Raw genomic sequence first — 15,308 nt, 5'->3', positions numbered from 1 at the left:
ATTATAATGCCGTTGTACAAATCTATGGTAAGGCCACACCTGGAGTATTGTGTCCAGTTCTGGTCGCCACATCTCAAAAACATAGTGGACATAGACATAGTGGAAATGGAAAAGGTGCAAAAGAGAGCGACTAAGATGATTACGGGGCTGGGGCACTTTCCTTATGAGGAAAGGCTACGGAGTTTGGGCCTCTTCAGCCTAGAAAAGAGACGCCTGAGGGGGGACATGATTGAGACATACAAAATTATGCAGGGTATGGACAGAGTGGATAGGGAGATGCTCTTTACACTCTCACATAATACCAGAACAAGGGGACATCCACTAAAATTGAGTGTTGGGCGGGTTAGGACAGACAAAAGAAAATATTTCTTTACTCAGCGTGTGGTTGGTCTGTGGAACTCCTTGCCACAGGATGTGGTGCTGGCATCTAGCCTAGATGCCTTTAAAAGGGGATTGGACAAGTTTCTGGAGGAAAAATCCATTAGGGGGTACAAGCCATGATGTGTATGCGCAACCTCCTGATTTTAGAAATGGGTTATGTCAGAATGCCAGATGCAAGGGAGGGCACCATGATGAGGTCTCTTGTTATCTGGTGTGCTCCCTGGGGTGTTTGGTGGGCCGCTGTGAGATACAAGAAGCTGGACTAGATGGGCCTATGGCCTGATCCAGTGGGGCTGCTCTTATGTTCTTAAGACAGTTTGAAGGAACATGGTTAACCACATAACAGGTGTGGATCATGTCCCTTGTCAGGCACAATGTCAACCTCTAAGTCCAGCTCCTTGGAGGAATCTTCCTCCATACAAGTCATTGATCTCAAGAGCATGATGTTCTTGAAAAGGGGCACCTCACAAAATGAGTCATTCCACGGGCTGAGCCCTTCAGACCTTGCTTGTCACTTTTGTCTAGAACAGTTTTTCAAACCCCACCTTCATCATTCTGGTGACCAATTGCCGTAGTTCCTTGCAGTTTCAGGGTATACTTCAACCTCTTCACACAATTTTATATGAGATTTTAACTTGTGACTTTAACTTAAGTATGTCCCACTGTGTCCAATAGGGCTTGCACCCCAGTAAGGGCCCAATCCTGAACAATGTGCGCTGGTTCAGCACTGGCGCACACTGTTGCAAACATTCCGTAAGGCACACTTTCAGGGGTTACTGCTGGCCCAGCCTTGGAGCAGGTTCGGGCTAAGCTGCGCTGGGCCAGTGCCTGTCAATGGCTGGTGGAGTGCCACCTATCTCTCCAGGCGAGCACCGGGTAGCATGGAGGGAGGTGTTCTGGGGTGGGAGAGGGCAGAGAGAAGACATGGTGGGGGAGGGGGAGGGAGCGGGACAAAAGGGTGCAGGCCCGGCAGAATTTAGCTCAGCTGTGCCAGATCCAAAGCCCTGCATTGGTCCTCTTGGCCCAAAATGGGGCTGTTTTACATTGTGCTGGCTAAATAGCCTACTGCCCGTTGCGGGGCTGCTTCCCTTATTCGGGGGAAGGGTACGAATGTCGGAAGCATCAGGAGCTGCCCACAGCTACCCAAACGCTAATAGGATGCCCGACTTAGAATTGTACTACATCACTCTAAAGTTTAAACAGTTTGGCTCCAGTTAATTTTTGAGACTTGCTAGCTTCCTATATGCTGCTGAAATCTCTATGAAGTTGCTGGAGAAGCTTCCTCTTGATAGGCATTCTTGGCAACTGCTCCCAACAGCATCCTGTGGCTATAATTCTTTTTTTATGCAGGGCTCACCAAACACTTAACCTGAATAATTGTCCAGTGACATTTGAAAAGCTGGAAGGGGATGATTGTTTTGCAAAGCATTTAATTATCAATAGTGAACACGGGAAATGTTTTAAATGGTTATGCAGTATTAACATGACTAGCTAGATATTAGTCACTATAAAGCTTACAACTGACCTAAATAAAGAAGTAAATTGCAAAAAGACTTTTCCTAAACTTAACTAGGAGAATGTTTATGTGCCCAAAGTATAAACGTTCATGTATACAAGGCAGAATCCATGTAGGTTTTGTAAATGCTTCAGCTTATGCACATAACTATGCTGTGGCATAGAATCAAATCTGATAACGTACTCTCTTCTGGAGTATACTCTCCCTTATAAGTAACCCAGTCCTGAAACATACTGAAGATAAACACATTTGTTTAATTCTGACGCATGAAGCATGATAATATAATTCATTTCCACTGGACACATGTTTAGGAGCTACTCTGTTACGTGAAAATCCCCTTTTTCCCTTCCAAGTTGTGATTTTTACTAACATGCAGGCCTAAAACTTCTCTTTCAGGCCACAAAAGGAGTCAAATCTTAAACTCACTCATTTCTCATGTTGTTTGTCAGTCTGGGGAGACTCATTTCCTCTAGAGACACTGGAAATGTCCTTATTGTTTAAGTCAATCACTGAATATGCAAACACCTTAAAGAAGGAGGACTTTGGCAGCAAAGTCTACCACCTATTGTTAATTAAATCACAACCATTAAAGCCACCTCCAGACTCAAAACCAGTAGCAACAGGAAGTAAGCTACTCCCCCTCCCCCAGAGTCAAGCTTTGCTGATAACTGAGTTCTGGACCCTTCCACCTTTTCTTTACATACTCCACGTGTACCATTGTGTGTTACTGAGCATGCCCACAGCTCTGGGATACTTCCGGTCAGTTTAGATTGACTTCCAGGTCAGACAACTCTTATAAGAGAGAACGCAGAGCTCAGGTCTCTGTCTCTCTCTGACTGCCCACCTGCTAGAGGGGCCATACACAGGACTCTCTTCATCCAACTGCTCCCCCCCCCCACAGGTAAATATATCGTGCATCTAAACTTCCCCCCTTCCTCCCTACCTATTCCTCCCTTCTTCCCCCCATCTTTAGTCAGCAACTGGGTTTAGCAGATTAAGGAACCCCTAAAATACCTTCCTACACCCTAACCATTTCTGTTTCTTTTTTCGGATGCACTCAAATACATAGCACGTGCATCCACCACGAGTTAGGTACACCAGACAAGTATATACTTATCTATTCTCCTTGTGTATTATGTTATCTTTGTGTGTTTTTGCAATAAAAATATAATCCTTTGATTGAAAGTTACCTTCCTCCCAGTCTCCTCATTAAGCTAAACAAGGGATTTCTTTGCTCTACGCTGTCTTGTATCCAGCCTATGGTCCCAAAAGTTTCCAGAAGGCTAATATAAATAATTCCCCTAAACAAAACAGCCTTTTTGGTAACAACTCTGCAACTCGTAAAAAGCTCCCAGAAAGAATTCTAGCTGATTCAGCAAGAAGTATAGGACAAATTATTTACACAAACGTGCAATTTCTTTGAAGAGTTAATGGAGTAGCCAGTGTTCCATTTAGCTGTTTTCCAACAGGCAACTGGTTTTTCACACTCTGAGGGCGCAATCCTAACCAAATTTGCAGCACTGACCTAGCCGCAATGCAGTCCCAAGGTAAGGTAACAGACATGCCCTTACCTTGAAGAGGCCCCCTTGACTGCCTCCCCACTGCAAGATGCAGTGCATGCCACATTGGCACAGCTATGTCAGTGCTGGAAAGTTGGTTAGGATTGCACCCTGAGTGAATCAACCAGGGCCTCTGAGAGGAATTTTATCAGGGGGTACAAAATTTCTTTTGGGTCCCTTCCCAAAGTGGAAGGGGGTGAAACAGTGGGGGGGGGTGGCAATGAGGGTGGGCAGAACAGGCAAGGGGAAAGTAGTAACAGTTGGAATAGTCTTTGGAGCCCAGGTCTACCATTCTTCCCAATGCAGAGCTTAGGTTTACCTGCCTGCCTGGCATTGGCAGCTAGATACAATAATACAGAAAACCAAACACACTTCTAAGTCTCTCTAAAATCTTTCAAATATAGAAAACAATTGCAGGAGATTAGTATAATTTTATTTAGGTTCACACTAGAATGGAAAGTGTCCTTGTGCACACCAAAACTGATTTCTGCAGCAGCTGCAATCCTGCAGCTGTGTCGCTGAGCTCCTGTACACTCCTTTAAGTGGATCCACAAGCCAAAGAGCTACTCTGGCAGGTTAGTTTCCTCCCAGATGTGACACTGTTAAGGAATGTATGCATTCCTGGGCCTGGTGTGTTTGCCTTGTGGCAGTAGTCACTGCCATGTGCCCATAGTAATGCCCCCGGCATTCCACGTGGACAGTGAGTCTAGGTGAGATTGGAAAATGTAAGACCCCAGGAAATTTCTGGGCCTCCTTCTTTGTCTCCTGGGCCCCCTTTCTGACCCTGGGCCTGGGTACAAACTACCCCCTTTACCCCCCTCTCCTAAGCCTTGGTATCAACTCAGAGAGTGATGAAAAGATAGATGCCAAGGAACTGTTCTCTAATAAGGAGTATAAAGCAATCCAAGGAAAAGGAAGATAGCAGTACCTCAGATATTGCTTCCCCCCCAACCCAGAATGGAGCACACTTTTCCTCCCTCTCCACTTGACAGGGCTTATCCTCCCCCCTGCTTGTGTGGTAGTCATCAGGAGGCCCACAGTAGCAGGTAAGTCTAGTGCAGAGGGAGGGCAGGGAGGGGGTTGAACAGGGCTTGGGAGGGCAGAATGGGGTGGGGGTGGGGGTGAGTCAAGCACAAGAGGGGGGCAGGATCAGCAGCACATGTGCTGTATCCAAACTCTTTCCCAGGCCTTATCCACCTGCACAGATCATTGTGGACTTGTGCCAGCAATATTGCTGGTGCAGGTCCAAGTTGACCCATTGTAGGCATCAGAGCTTACCTCAGGACAAAAATCCCCCGCAGGATACAGCATACTTCAAGCTGGTGCTGCTGCTCCAACCTTTCCGTCGGCCATGGGCCATGCACTGTCAAAAATCACTTTAGGTGCCTTTTGTGACAGTGCATGCCAGTGGAACACACATTCCATGAGAACATGCCCTTGTTAGGATTGGGCTGTTTACTCATCTCCATGTTCCTGCTGATTTCATCATTGTTTCCATTGTCTGCCAAGTGCCCTGCACACCATAGAATATTAATCATATAAATAGCAGAAACCATAGCCCTATTTCATATATTGTCTGTCACACATTAATCAGTCAGAATACTTGCAATAATTTTGTACATCACCCAGTATCCAGACTTCTCCTTGAAATCTTTGTTTGATGTCAGTCACTGATTTCAAGGGGACTGTAGCAGAAGTTATGCCAAAATCTTTTCTCCGATGTTTTACAAAATGGACAAGAGTTGTGCTACAGAAATGTACTTGTTGCTCATTTATTAATACAAGACAAACTCTTTGCCAAAAAGCAGTTGAGGACAAGACAAGCCCTGCAGATCAAACCAAGGCTCCTTTTCGACTCATAACCTGGACATGAAGGTTCTTTCTTGTTTGCTTCCAGCAACTGGTATTCAGAGGCAAACTGGTCTCTACTTGGAGGTTCAGTTTTGCTATCATAGTTAATAGTAATTGATAGACCTACTTTCCATGGATTTGTCCAACCTTCCATTAAAGTAATCTAAGCCAGTGGCCACCACCACTGTCAGATATAATAATTATAATAATAATATCTCCTTTATATTAACTGCAAACCTGAAATTGTAAAGAATGTTCCTTAAAACAAAAAATAATTAACACACCTTGTATAAATCCTAAAGTTTAAAACAAACCTAACAAAAGCTTTATTTGAAACACAGCAGCTTATTAATGCTTTTTTTTTAAGAAAAAAAAAAAAACTGGATCTGACAACCCTGCCTTTTCCAAACTGTTTGAAGGTAAATAAAAGTTGCTGATGAGTGCAGCTGCCCAATCCCCTGATGTCAGAGACATACCTGGATGGACACACCATGATGGCACATGCCACATGAATGTTAAGGAGTATGAATAGATTCATCCCAGCCTGATATACAGGGAAAAGGAAAAGACCTTTCATGCCTTCTCAAGTTTGTTATTCTTTATTTTTTAAAGAAATGAATTGGGGAAATTGCCACTGATTGCCAACTCTAATTTCAAGGAGTTACTCTTGTGTACCAAACGTTTCTGATTCTCTAAGGCTACAATCCTAACCACACTTTCCTGAGAGTCCCATTGAACAAAATAGGACCGACTTCTGAGAAGTCCTGGTTAGGATTGTGCCCTAAGTGCCCTAAGGTTGTTTCTGCAACATTGACAGGTTTTCAGCTATGTGTATCTGAACAAACTGCCTTTCTTTGCATTACCTTATCTTATATGTGGTCAGGAGAAAGGTGGGATGCGGTGGAGTCCAGTCATCCAAAGTGTGTGAACATAGCTAAATAAACAACCATGTTTATAATGGTAGCCGCAGTTTGATTACTTACCTGAAGGAACAGACAACTCTTTGATTTCAGAGTTGTCTCACTTAGGAGATTAATGCTCAGAGTCATTAACATGAATGATGTTTGCACACTACTCAGGAACAGCGTGGGCATATATACTGCAGAAGGAGTCCATTATTTCCTCCATATTAATAATATATAAATACGAGTTAATGAGAGGCAAAAAAGACAGTTGTGTTAATTGACTTTCCTGGATGCTAATCTGTGGCTCATTAGCTTTAAACATAGGTTCTGCAACACTGTGCCATGTAGAAATAATCTACTTTATCTGGGAACACACCACAGTAAATGCAGGCCTGTGTTCATCCATTATTCACTCTATAAATATACACACCCCTCTATTTGTTCTCTGGAGAGTTTTCGACTGCTGGGTGATTAAAGGCAGAGGAAGCAAGGCCTGCAGATAAACGTACATAATAAAAGGCTGGGGAAGAGGAAGAAGAAAGAGCTGGCACAGAGCATACAGGCAGAACTGATACCTAATGCTACATGCTATCCTAATAGGAAAGAGTGTCTGAACCACAGAAAGTCTATGACCTGCCATTAAGGGCCTAGTAAACTGGTAAGGAGTAAACCACTAAGGAGGTAAACTGGTTCTGGCACGTACCACTTGGGTCGGGGTTCTTGAGTACATATGACTTGATGTTCCTCCATAAAAAAAACATTCCCTGCAGAGAAAACTAGCATGCCAGCTAAAAGGCTAGACTACATCCTTTCTCTTTGACATCTAGTTTTATATGTGGAAGGAACTATTTTGTATGGAGGATTTAATTGTGAGCTTCTACTAATGTCAAATGGTACAGCCCAGATGCAGGCTTACCACTTTCAACAGTTTAACTCCAGTTGGGAGCAATGTTGAGAGAAAGGTCTGCCCTTATTTTCTGCCAGTGGGCTTCTCAGGGTAATCTGGTTGGTCACTATGAGAAAAAAAGATGCTAGACTTGCAGCCTCATTCTATGGACTGTGTGCACTGCCAGAACTCATGTTTTGGAAGCATACCGTGCTTTACGCCATCATGATCCATATTTCATTGGGGGGGGGGATTTCATGATCATATTTCATTGATCATGAAACATGAAATGCTGTCATGTGCTGCTGGGCCTCTCTACGTGGCATACAGCAAGGTGCTTATGGTGGCAGCAGCTGGGCCTATGCTAGCTATAGAACTTAAGTCCAAGGAGAAAAAGAGAGGGGACCAGGCAAACGGGCAGGGGTAGGATCCTGGTACAAACCAATCCACCCCACCCTCCTTGGTCTGCCTTCTGTTCAACCCCCTGATCTGCCCTGAACCTCCTCTGCCCTCCCCACCCTGGCCACAGCATGCCTTCCCAACATTTACCGAGGCCAAAAGGTACCCTTCTGAAAGTCCCCCCTGTGGCCTGAAAATCACTCATCCTAATTGCAGATATAGAAGTACAGTACTTAAGGCTACTTCTTGTGAAGCATATGTATTGACATACAAAATGCACACAAATCATATTATTTAATGAAAGGCACATATGTTTCAGACTTAGGGCGCAATCCTAACCCCTTATGTCAGTGCTTTCCAGCACTGGCATAGCGGTGCCAATGGGACGTGTGCTGCATCCTGCAGTTGGGTGTCACTCATGGAGGCCTCCTCAAAGTAAGCAAATGTTTGTTCCCTTACCTCAGAGCTGCATTGCCCTTCTGTCAGTGCTGGAAAGCACTAATTTAAGGGGTTAGGATTGCGCCCTTAGCTTCTTTCTTTAAAATATACAAAAGCGGAGTCCTGTATCTTTCATGCCCTACACAAGTATGTCTTTTAAAGAGGAAAGCTGTACTGAAATATGCATGCACCCTTCATGCATGATATGCTATGAGAGTCTTTTCAGGCATCCATATAAAAAACAACCCAGCAGTTCCCTTGCACAGGCCTCTTTTACTGACAGTTGCACAAGAACGAGTCAGAGGATGTGCAATAGTTTTCACTCCTTCCCCACATTTGATGCAGGAACTTGCGAGAGCCAGACCAGAGGTGAGCCAGACAGAGAACAGGAGTAGCTCTGAAGCAAGCAGTTGCTAACAAGCCTATCATTAATCAAGTTACAGGAGATTTTCTCTCCCACTCTGCCTGATCTAAAACCAGGCTTACTCCATAGAGAATAAAATAGCATGGGGGGGAATCCTTGTGGTTGAACAGTTATCAGCCAGGCAAATCCAATTTGGCCTGTGGTACCTGCTTTTCTTTTGAGCTTTGTCCCTGGCTCACCCACACTGTCAATGTCAATTTGGCTGAGGAGTGAGTGTTTCTAAGTCGGCCCAGGAGACCATTGTAATGTCTAAAAGTAATAATATGGGATGACTATTGCCAAATAAAGAAGAATCAAAAGCAGAATTCCCAATTAGCTTAGTATCATCTCAACATCCTCTCCAGCAACCCAGGAATCTTGAATAGAACCTGGAAGGTGACTAAGGGCCCAATAATATCCAACTTTCCAGCGCTGATGCAGCCATAACACAGCCCCAGGTTAATGGAACAAAAGTTCCCTTACCTTGAGGAGGTCTCCATGAGTATACTGTATTCTGTGTACTGTTCCCTGTTCCCTGTGTACTGTGCCATTGGCACAGCTGCATCGGGGCTGGAATGCTGGATAGGATTGGACCCTAAAGGGTTAGAACCACCATCACTTTGTGTGCTGTAGGTTGCTAATGTTCTGTAATTGTCTTTATTAATTTTATTCTAGAGATCTGTAGACAAAGAGATTTTTTCAAACAACAAAGTCCTGGAACGAGCTGGAATCCCTAGCATGTATGCACTGCTGAAACAGAGACGCCTGCATTGGCTCGGTCATGTTGTGAGAATGGATGATGGCCGGATCCCAAAGGATCTCCTCTATGGAGAACTCGTGCAAGGAAAGCGCCCTACAGGTAGACCACAGCTGCGATGCAAGGACATCTGCAAGAGGGATCTGAAGGCCTTAGGAGTGGACCTCAACAGGTGGGAAACCCTGGCCTCTGAGCGGCCCGCTTGGAGGCAGGCTGTGCAGCATGGCCTTTCCCAGTTTGAAGAGACACTTGGCCAACAGTCTGAGGCTAAGAGGCAAAGAAGGAAGGCCTATAGCCAGGGAGACAGACCAGGGTCAGACTGCACTTGCTCCCAGTGTGGAAGGGATTGTCACTCTCGAATCGGCCTTTTCGGCCACACTAGATGCTATTCCAGAACCACCATTCAGAGTGCGATACCATAGTCTTTCGAGACTGAAGGTTGCCAACAGAGATCTGTAGGCCTTAATAACATAGCCACACCAGCTGTTCAGTGCCTCTGATATGTTGTAATGTGAGCTCTATTTCACTTCATGACTAAGGACCTATCCCGTTTTCCAGCAACAATGCAACCATGCCAGCAGGGCACATACTGCATCTTCCAATGGGGAGATAGTCACGGAGGCCTCCTCAAGGTAAGGGAACATTTGTTCCCTTGCCTCGGGGTTGCATTGCAGCTGCATTGGCTCTGGAAAGTGGGATAGGATTGGGCCCTAAAAGACCTCTGTGGAGCAGTGGCGACCCTGCGTGAAGTCACACGCTGGGCCACAACCAAAGTGTGTGTCCTTCCCAGCTGGTGCCCCCCCCTAAAGCTGATACAGCCCTCCCGCATATCTGGGTTCTCTAGCCTCGCACAGTGTTCCGGAGCAGTTGGAAAGCCTTCTGAGCCTCCGACAGGACCTTAAGCAGTACTTCTGGAAGACCAGAAGTTCTGTTTAAAGGGCTCTCCAGAGCCTCAGAAGGTTATCTGATCACTCTGGGATGCCACAGGGATCTGAGCACTCTGGGATGCCTTGCACCTGGTACCACATGGCCTGGCTGTAATGCCAGGGGTGCCGCTGCTGTGGAGGTGTTATTTTAAAAAAAGATATTCACACACACGCACAAAACACCAGAAATGTACAATTACCCATCAGAAGGTTGAACATTATACTTCTTGCTATTTAAATGTATTAGTTCTTTCTCCTCCCTAATAGCTGGCATTTATAAAGTGAGTTTTCAAATGCTTAGGTTTTATCTTAGTAATTTACAACAGCCCTCTAAGGTAGGCCTGTATTATTGATTCCATATTGCAGTTTGGGGATTGAGGCTGAGAAAATAGCAGCTATATTGCTTAAGAGTGCCTAGTGACGTCATGGCAACTGAGGTGAGATTTGAAATGGAGACTTTCTAGCTTACATCTCACACACTGCAATCCCAGGCTTACCTACACAGGAATAAACCCAAACGAATAAGACTTTTGCTAGTCTACGCTCCAGGACACCACTATCTTCTTATTGTTCATACTTCTTCTAATTTGTCATCCTCTTCTTTTTCCAGTCCAGGGATCAGGAGAAGAGTCTGGCACATTATCAGGCAAATGGGGCAGGATTTGGACATCACCTCCTCAAGTGCCAAGACTTGCTTCTGTGAGTATATGACGAATATTGCTGCTTCCCTTGTTTTGCTGTACATTCGGATCTGTGCAAAGATTGTTTATCACAGCATAAACAAGAAGGGTTTTTTTCTTTACTTTTCGCTTATGCCAACATCTGGCACCTTGTACCTTCCTAAATTATCTTTTTCTGTTGTTTTGTTTTACTGTAATCTGTTTTCTAAATGTTAATTGTTTTAAGAGCTGTTCACTTTTTCAAGTTACCCTCTGATTCTGTAAATCAGTTTTCGCTAAATGAGTGACAGATTCTCTATGCTGCAGGGGAAATTGAGGCCGAAGAAGAGTTGCTTGATAATTAAGAGGAACGAAATCAGACACAGAGCAGATGAAGTTCCCTTGTTTCGGTGTCTGGGTACCCCAGTGTGCTGCCTAGCTTGTGGCTAAGGGAAAGCTGGCACAGAATTATTACATCTAAACCTCATTGCCTCCCCAGCCTCTGTCTACCTCTGTTCAAAACATCAATAAAGATCCATCTGTACTTTGTGACTAATTGGTTATAAGCCTGAGGTTAAAAGATTGCATCATGTTCATTTCAGGCTGGACAGAGATATGGATACAGAGTGTTGCTCTTAGCCAGCCATAACATTCAGATGCAAAAACAAACTCATTCCACTCCTGAGGTATTTGCAAGCAAGGCCTGTCTCTCTGCCAGCATTGTATGCCCTTGTTCTGGACTCCTATTGAAATAATAAAGCTCCAGCTTTGGAAAAGTATTCTAGGATCTTTTTTCATGTGCATTAAATTACGTTAGGAAGAGTGAAAGGCAGTGAACAGTGCTGTGGGTTGCTTACATATTTCCTTTTGTGGTGGTAACATGACTCACTGCAACTTTCCCTTATAACCACATTTCCTGCCAAATTTGCACTGGATGCTAACTGTTCTAAATTAGCAAAAGAGATCTTTTAAAATACAGACGTTCTCTGAAACTAGCAAGATACTTATAGTATTCCACATGTAGGATGCATATATGGTAGAACCCACATCCTGCAAAAAAAATCCCATTATTCAAATTAATACTCATATACACCCCAGAACTACTTCCATTTTTGCACGTGCCAAGCAAGACCAGCAGTTATTTCCTTTTTAAACATATGACAGGTTGTTCTGTGTCGCCATAATTATGGGATCAACAGGACAAGCTATTGGAAAGTAAAACTGAATATTCAAATTTGAGGCATAGAAAAACCACTCAGAATGGTTCTGTGAAAGACTGCATAAATGATTGCCTGGATAGGTTTCTGCCTCCACAGCGTGAAATGTCCTACCTTTGGGCAGAACTGCCACATTGCAAATGTCAAAATCAGTTTGCAAAAGTTGGCAGGCAAGTAGAAACTGGGCCAGGAAAGAAACAATGTTCTTCCTGGTGCAGAAACCATCACAGCTTTTTTTGTGGAAAGTCTGCACAAGACAAGCAGCACCCAGTGGCTGGACAATGACTCTACAGACAAACGGAACTTTGTTACTTGGATAGTGGATCCCAAGTGAATTGGGCTTATTGTGAGAGCCTTAGGGAGAGAGTCAAGCTATGTGAAATACAAACAGCTCCAATTTAGACCTTATAGTGGAGAGCTCCTTCCAGCTCTGAGACTTAGGGCACAATCCTAACCAGGTCAATTCAGAAGTCCTATTTTGTTCAATGGGGCTTACTCTCAGGAAAAGTGTGGTTAGGATTGCAGACTAATCTTATACACATTTACTCAAAAGCAAGTCCCATTGAACTCAATGGGACTTACTCCCAGCTAACTGCATAAAGGATTGCAGCCTTTGTGATCTAATAGTAATATGATAAAGCTATTGTCTGTGTTAGGAATGAGTTACTATATCAGGACTCAAAGCATGTCAGACTCCAGGGCTTATTATGAAGCAGAAAATGTGTAAGAATGGGACCACATGAGCACTAAAGAACAGTTTCAAGATGTCTTTGACAGCATGGGAAAGCTCTCAGCAGAATGTAAAACTAAGCTGACTTAGATTAAACTAATTTCTTATACAGAAGTTTATTTCTCTCTTCTAGAGATAAACTAAAAGATGAATTAGATAGAGTGATTGAACTAGACATAAAATTGTAGAACCCATACAGTGGGTTCTACAACTACAGTCCTATAGTCCTTATAGAGCGGAAAGATGGCTATGTGTGGATTCTGATAAGGTTTTATTGAAATGTATCTCTGTTAGAGAAATACACAAGTGGAGTTGCCTATTTGCCAACCATCTCTTCCCAGCAGGGCTGTTGTGCCATTGCAAGTTATCCAACAGACAGCAGAGTAACACAGGTTCCTGTGAGATCTGGCTGCACCAATAGTTTCACTGTCTGCCATGGAGTTTGCAAAGCCACAGGAGTCCAAATGGAACAAGTAGGTCAGCAGTAGGAGCCCCTAGCATTTACCATAAGAGAGAATAGGCCCGCCCTGTTCTTAGCTGTTGCAAAAGAAAGGGTTAGGCAACACAGTTGATAGCAGTGACACACGTGCCATAATCTAGTGTAACATCAGAAAAATGCTGCATCAATGTAGCTCAGATGTCACTTTGACACCAGCAGAACTCTACTGGCAGAGAGGACAAAACAGGGAGATTGCAGCATGACGTGGCAGAAACGTAGGAAAGATGTGGGAGGCACTAAGAAGAGTTGGGATACACCATATCCTCACCCCTGTTCGGCAAACAGATATGCCCTGATGCCAGAAAAACACTATGCCAAGGACGGAATCCTTTATGTTCTGTAAACTGTTTTGCGAGCTTCTTTTGTGTTGAAATGTGGTTTATCAATAGTTGTAGTAATAATTTGAGGGAACAGGAGACTTTGAACAAGGGATGATGGTGATGCTAGAAGAGCAAAGGTCCTGGGCAGGAGTGCAGTGTTATCCTTAGTCAGCAACCAGATATGGGAAAGGGGAATTGGGCAATGACTTCCTATTGTTAGAGATGCCATGATGAAACTATCTTCAAAAGTTCACAGAGAGTTTTGGGTCACAGGAATCACAGTCCTATCACAGCCATTGCACAAGGTCATGGGATATTGACAAGGAGTTTTTCAGGCCTGGAAGTGGAAAAGGAGCAGCTGCTTTGAAGCAAGCCACCTTAGTTTGTTCCCACTAAAAGGCAGGATATGAACGCTGGTAAATACATAAAATAAATCTTCCTGCCTTGTAAACCTCCAAAGTCAAAAGGGACTTTGCTTAATCTCTCATGCCTGAAAAAGTGAAGGTGAATCTAAGTGTCTTCATCATTTGCTGCTGTCATGCCATTCAGGGGTGGGTGATGGGTGCTACCCATAGGGGTTTACAGGCGACTCTGCTATTAGTCAGTCTCAATTTACAGGTGTAAGGTTACGTTCTGTATTCAGTGGACCATGCATCTGCCTCACTGCAGTAATTCATTTTCTATGTTATGTGCCTAATATCCAAAAGAGTGTATATACATTGGATACAAAATACCAGGATTTTGCAGCACAGAAGCTCAAATGCTGTGCTGAAAATATATTTTAATTTTTTTTAAATATTGGGGTTCTAGCAGCAGAAGTATAGTAGCTAGGGAGAGGCAAAATTAGGAGTACAGATAAGTCCTCTTTATCTGCGGATTTGGTATCTGCAGATTTGACTATCCATGGGTTCCGAACCTGCAGGGTAAGACTGACCTGCACCCTCTAGTCGTGTCTGAAGGGAGTTCTGAGGCCTTCAGGAGGCTTTAGAACATCACTTCTGGTTTTTGGGGGGGAACTGGAAGTTATGTTTTTATGCCTTTAGAAGACCTTCTGAGGCTCACAGAGGATGTGCTCTGAAGGTCTTTTATAAAAACATCACTTCTGGTTTCCCCCTGAAAATCGGAAGTGATGTTCTAAGACAGGGGTCTCTAAACCCCAACCTGGGGGCGAGATGCGGCCCGCGGCCAGCCTCTGATCCCCTGAGAGTCTCTGGCCCAGTTGACCAAACACAACTGGAGTTGTGCTTGTGGGGTGGAGGAATAGGGGTCCATTTAAGTGTATGCTTTATTTCTTGGGCTGTGTTGGTGCTTGGAGAAATCCTGAACACCATTTGGGCCCATTTGAGCCCATCCATTCATCTAAATTACATCTCTAATGTATTTATTTAAATTTTATATTTTTTTCCCCAGCCCTCTACACTGTGCCAGATATTTGAAGTGGCCCTCCAGCCAAAAAGTTTAGAGACCCCTGTTCTAAGACATCCCAAAGGCCTTAGAACAGAGTTTCTCAATCAGGGTACCACTGGTGGTAGTTGAATCCAGTGATACTTGCAAGACACTCAGACCCCTGCTGCCTGGCAGGAGACTTGGCTTGGCAGGCAGTAGGAGACTCGGCTCCAGTGTGCATTCTTTACATGCTCGAAAATGCCCTCCCATCCACCCTGAGTCTTTTACCAGTGTTTGTAATGTTGCATCTGGCTTCCCAGTTCAGAAGTAACCAGCAATGACATCATCGCCAGTTATTTCTGGTGGTACTTCCAATAGGTGGACCATGTGAAGGGGACAAACATTGAGAAACACTGCCTGAGAAGGCATTCTGAGGACCAGGGAGGTCATGCGCTCCTTCAGAACACCCTCCAGAG

Source organism: Tiliqua scincoides, chromosome 3, assembly GCF_035046505.1.
Source record: "Tiliqua scincoides isolate rTilSci1 chromosome 3, rTilSci1.hap2, whole genome shotgun sequence".
NCBI lineage: Eukaryota > Metazoa > Chordata > Lepidosauria > Squamata > Scincidae > Tiliqua > Tiliqua scincoides.
The sequence above is the reverse complement of the archived record's forward strand: the minus strand, read 5'-3'. Positions refer to the sequence as shown.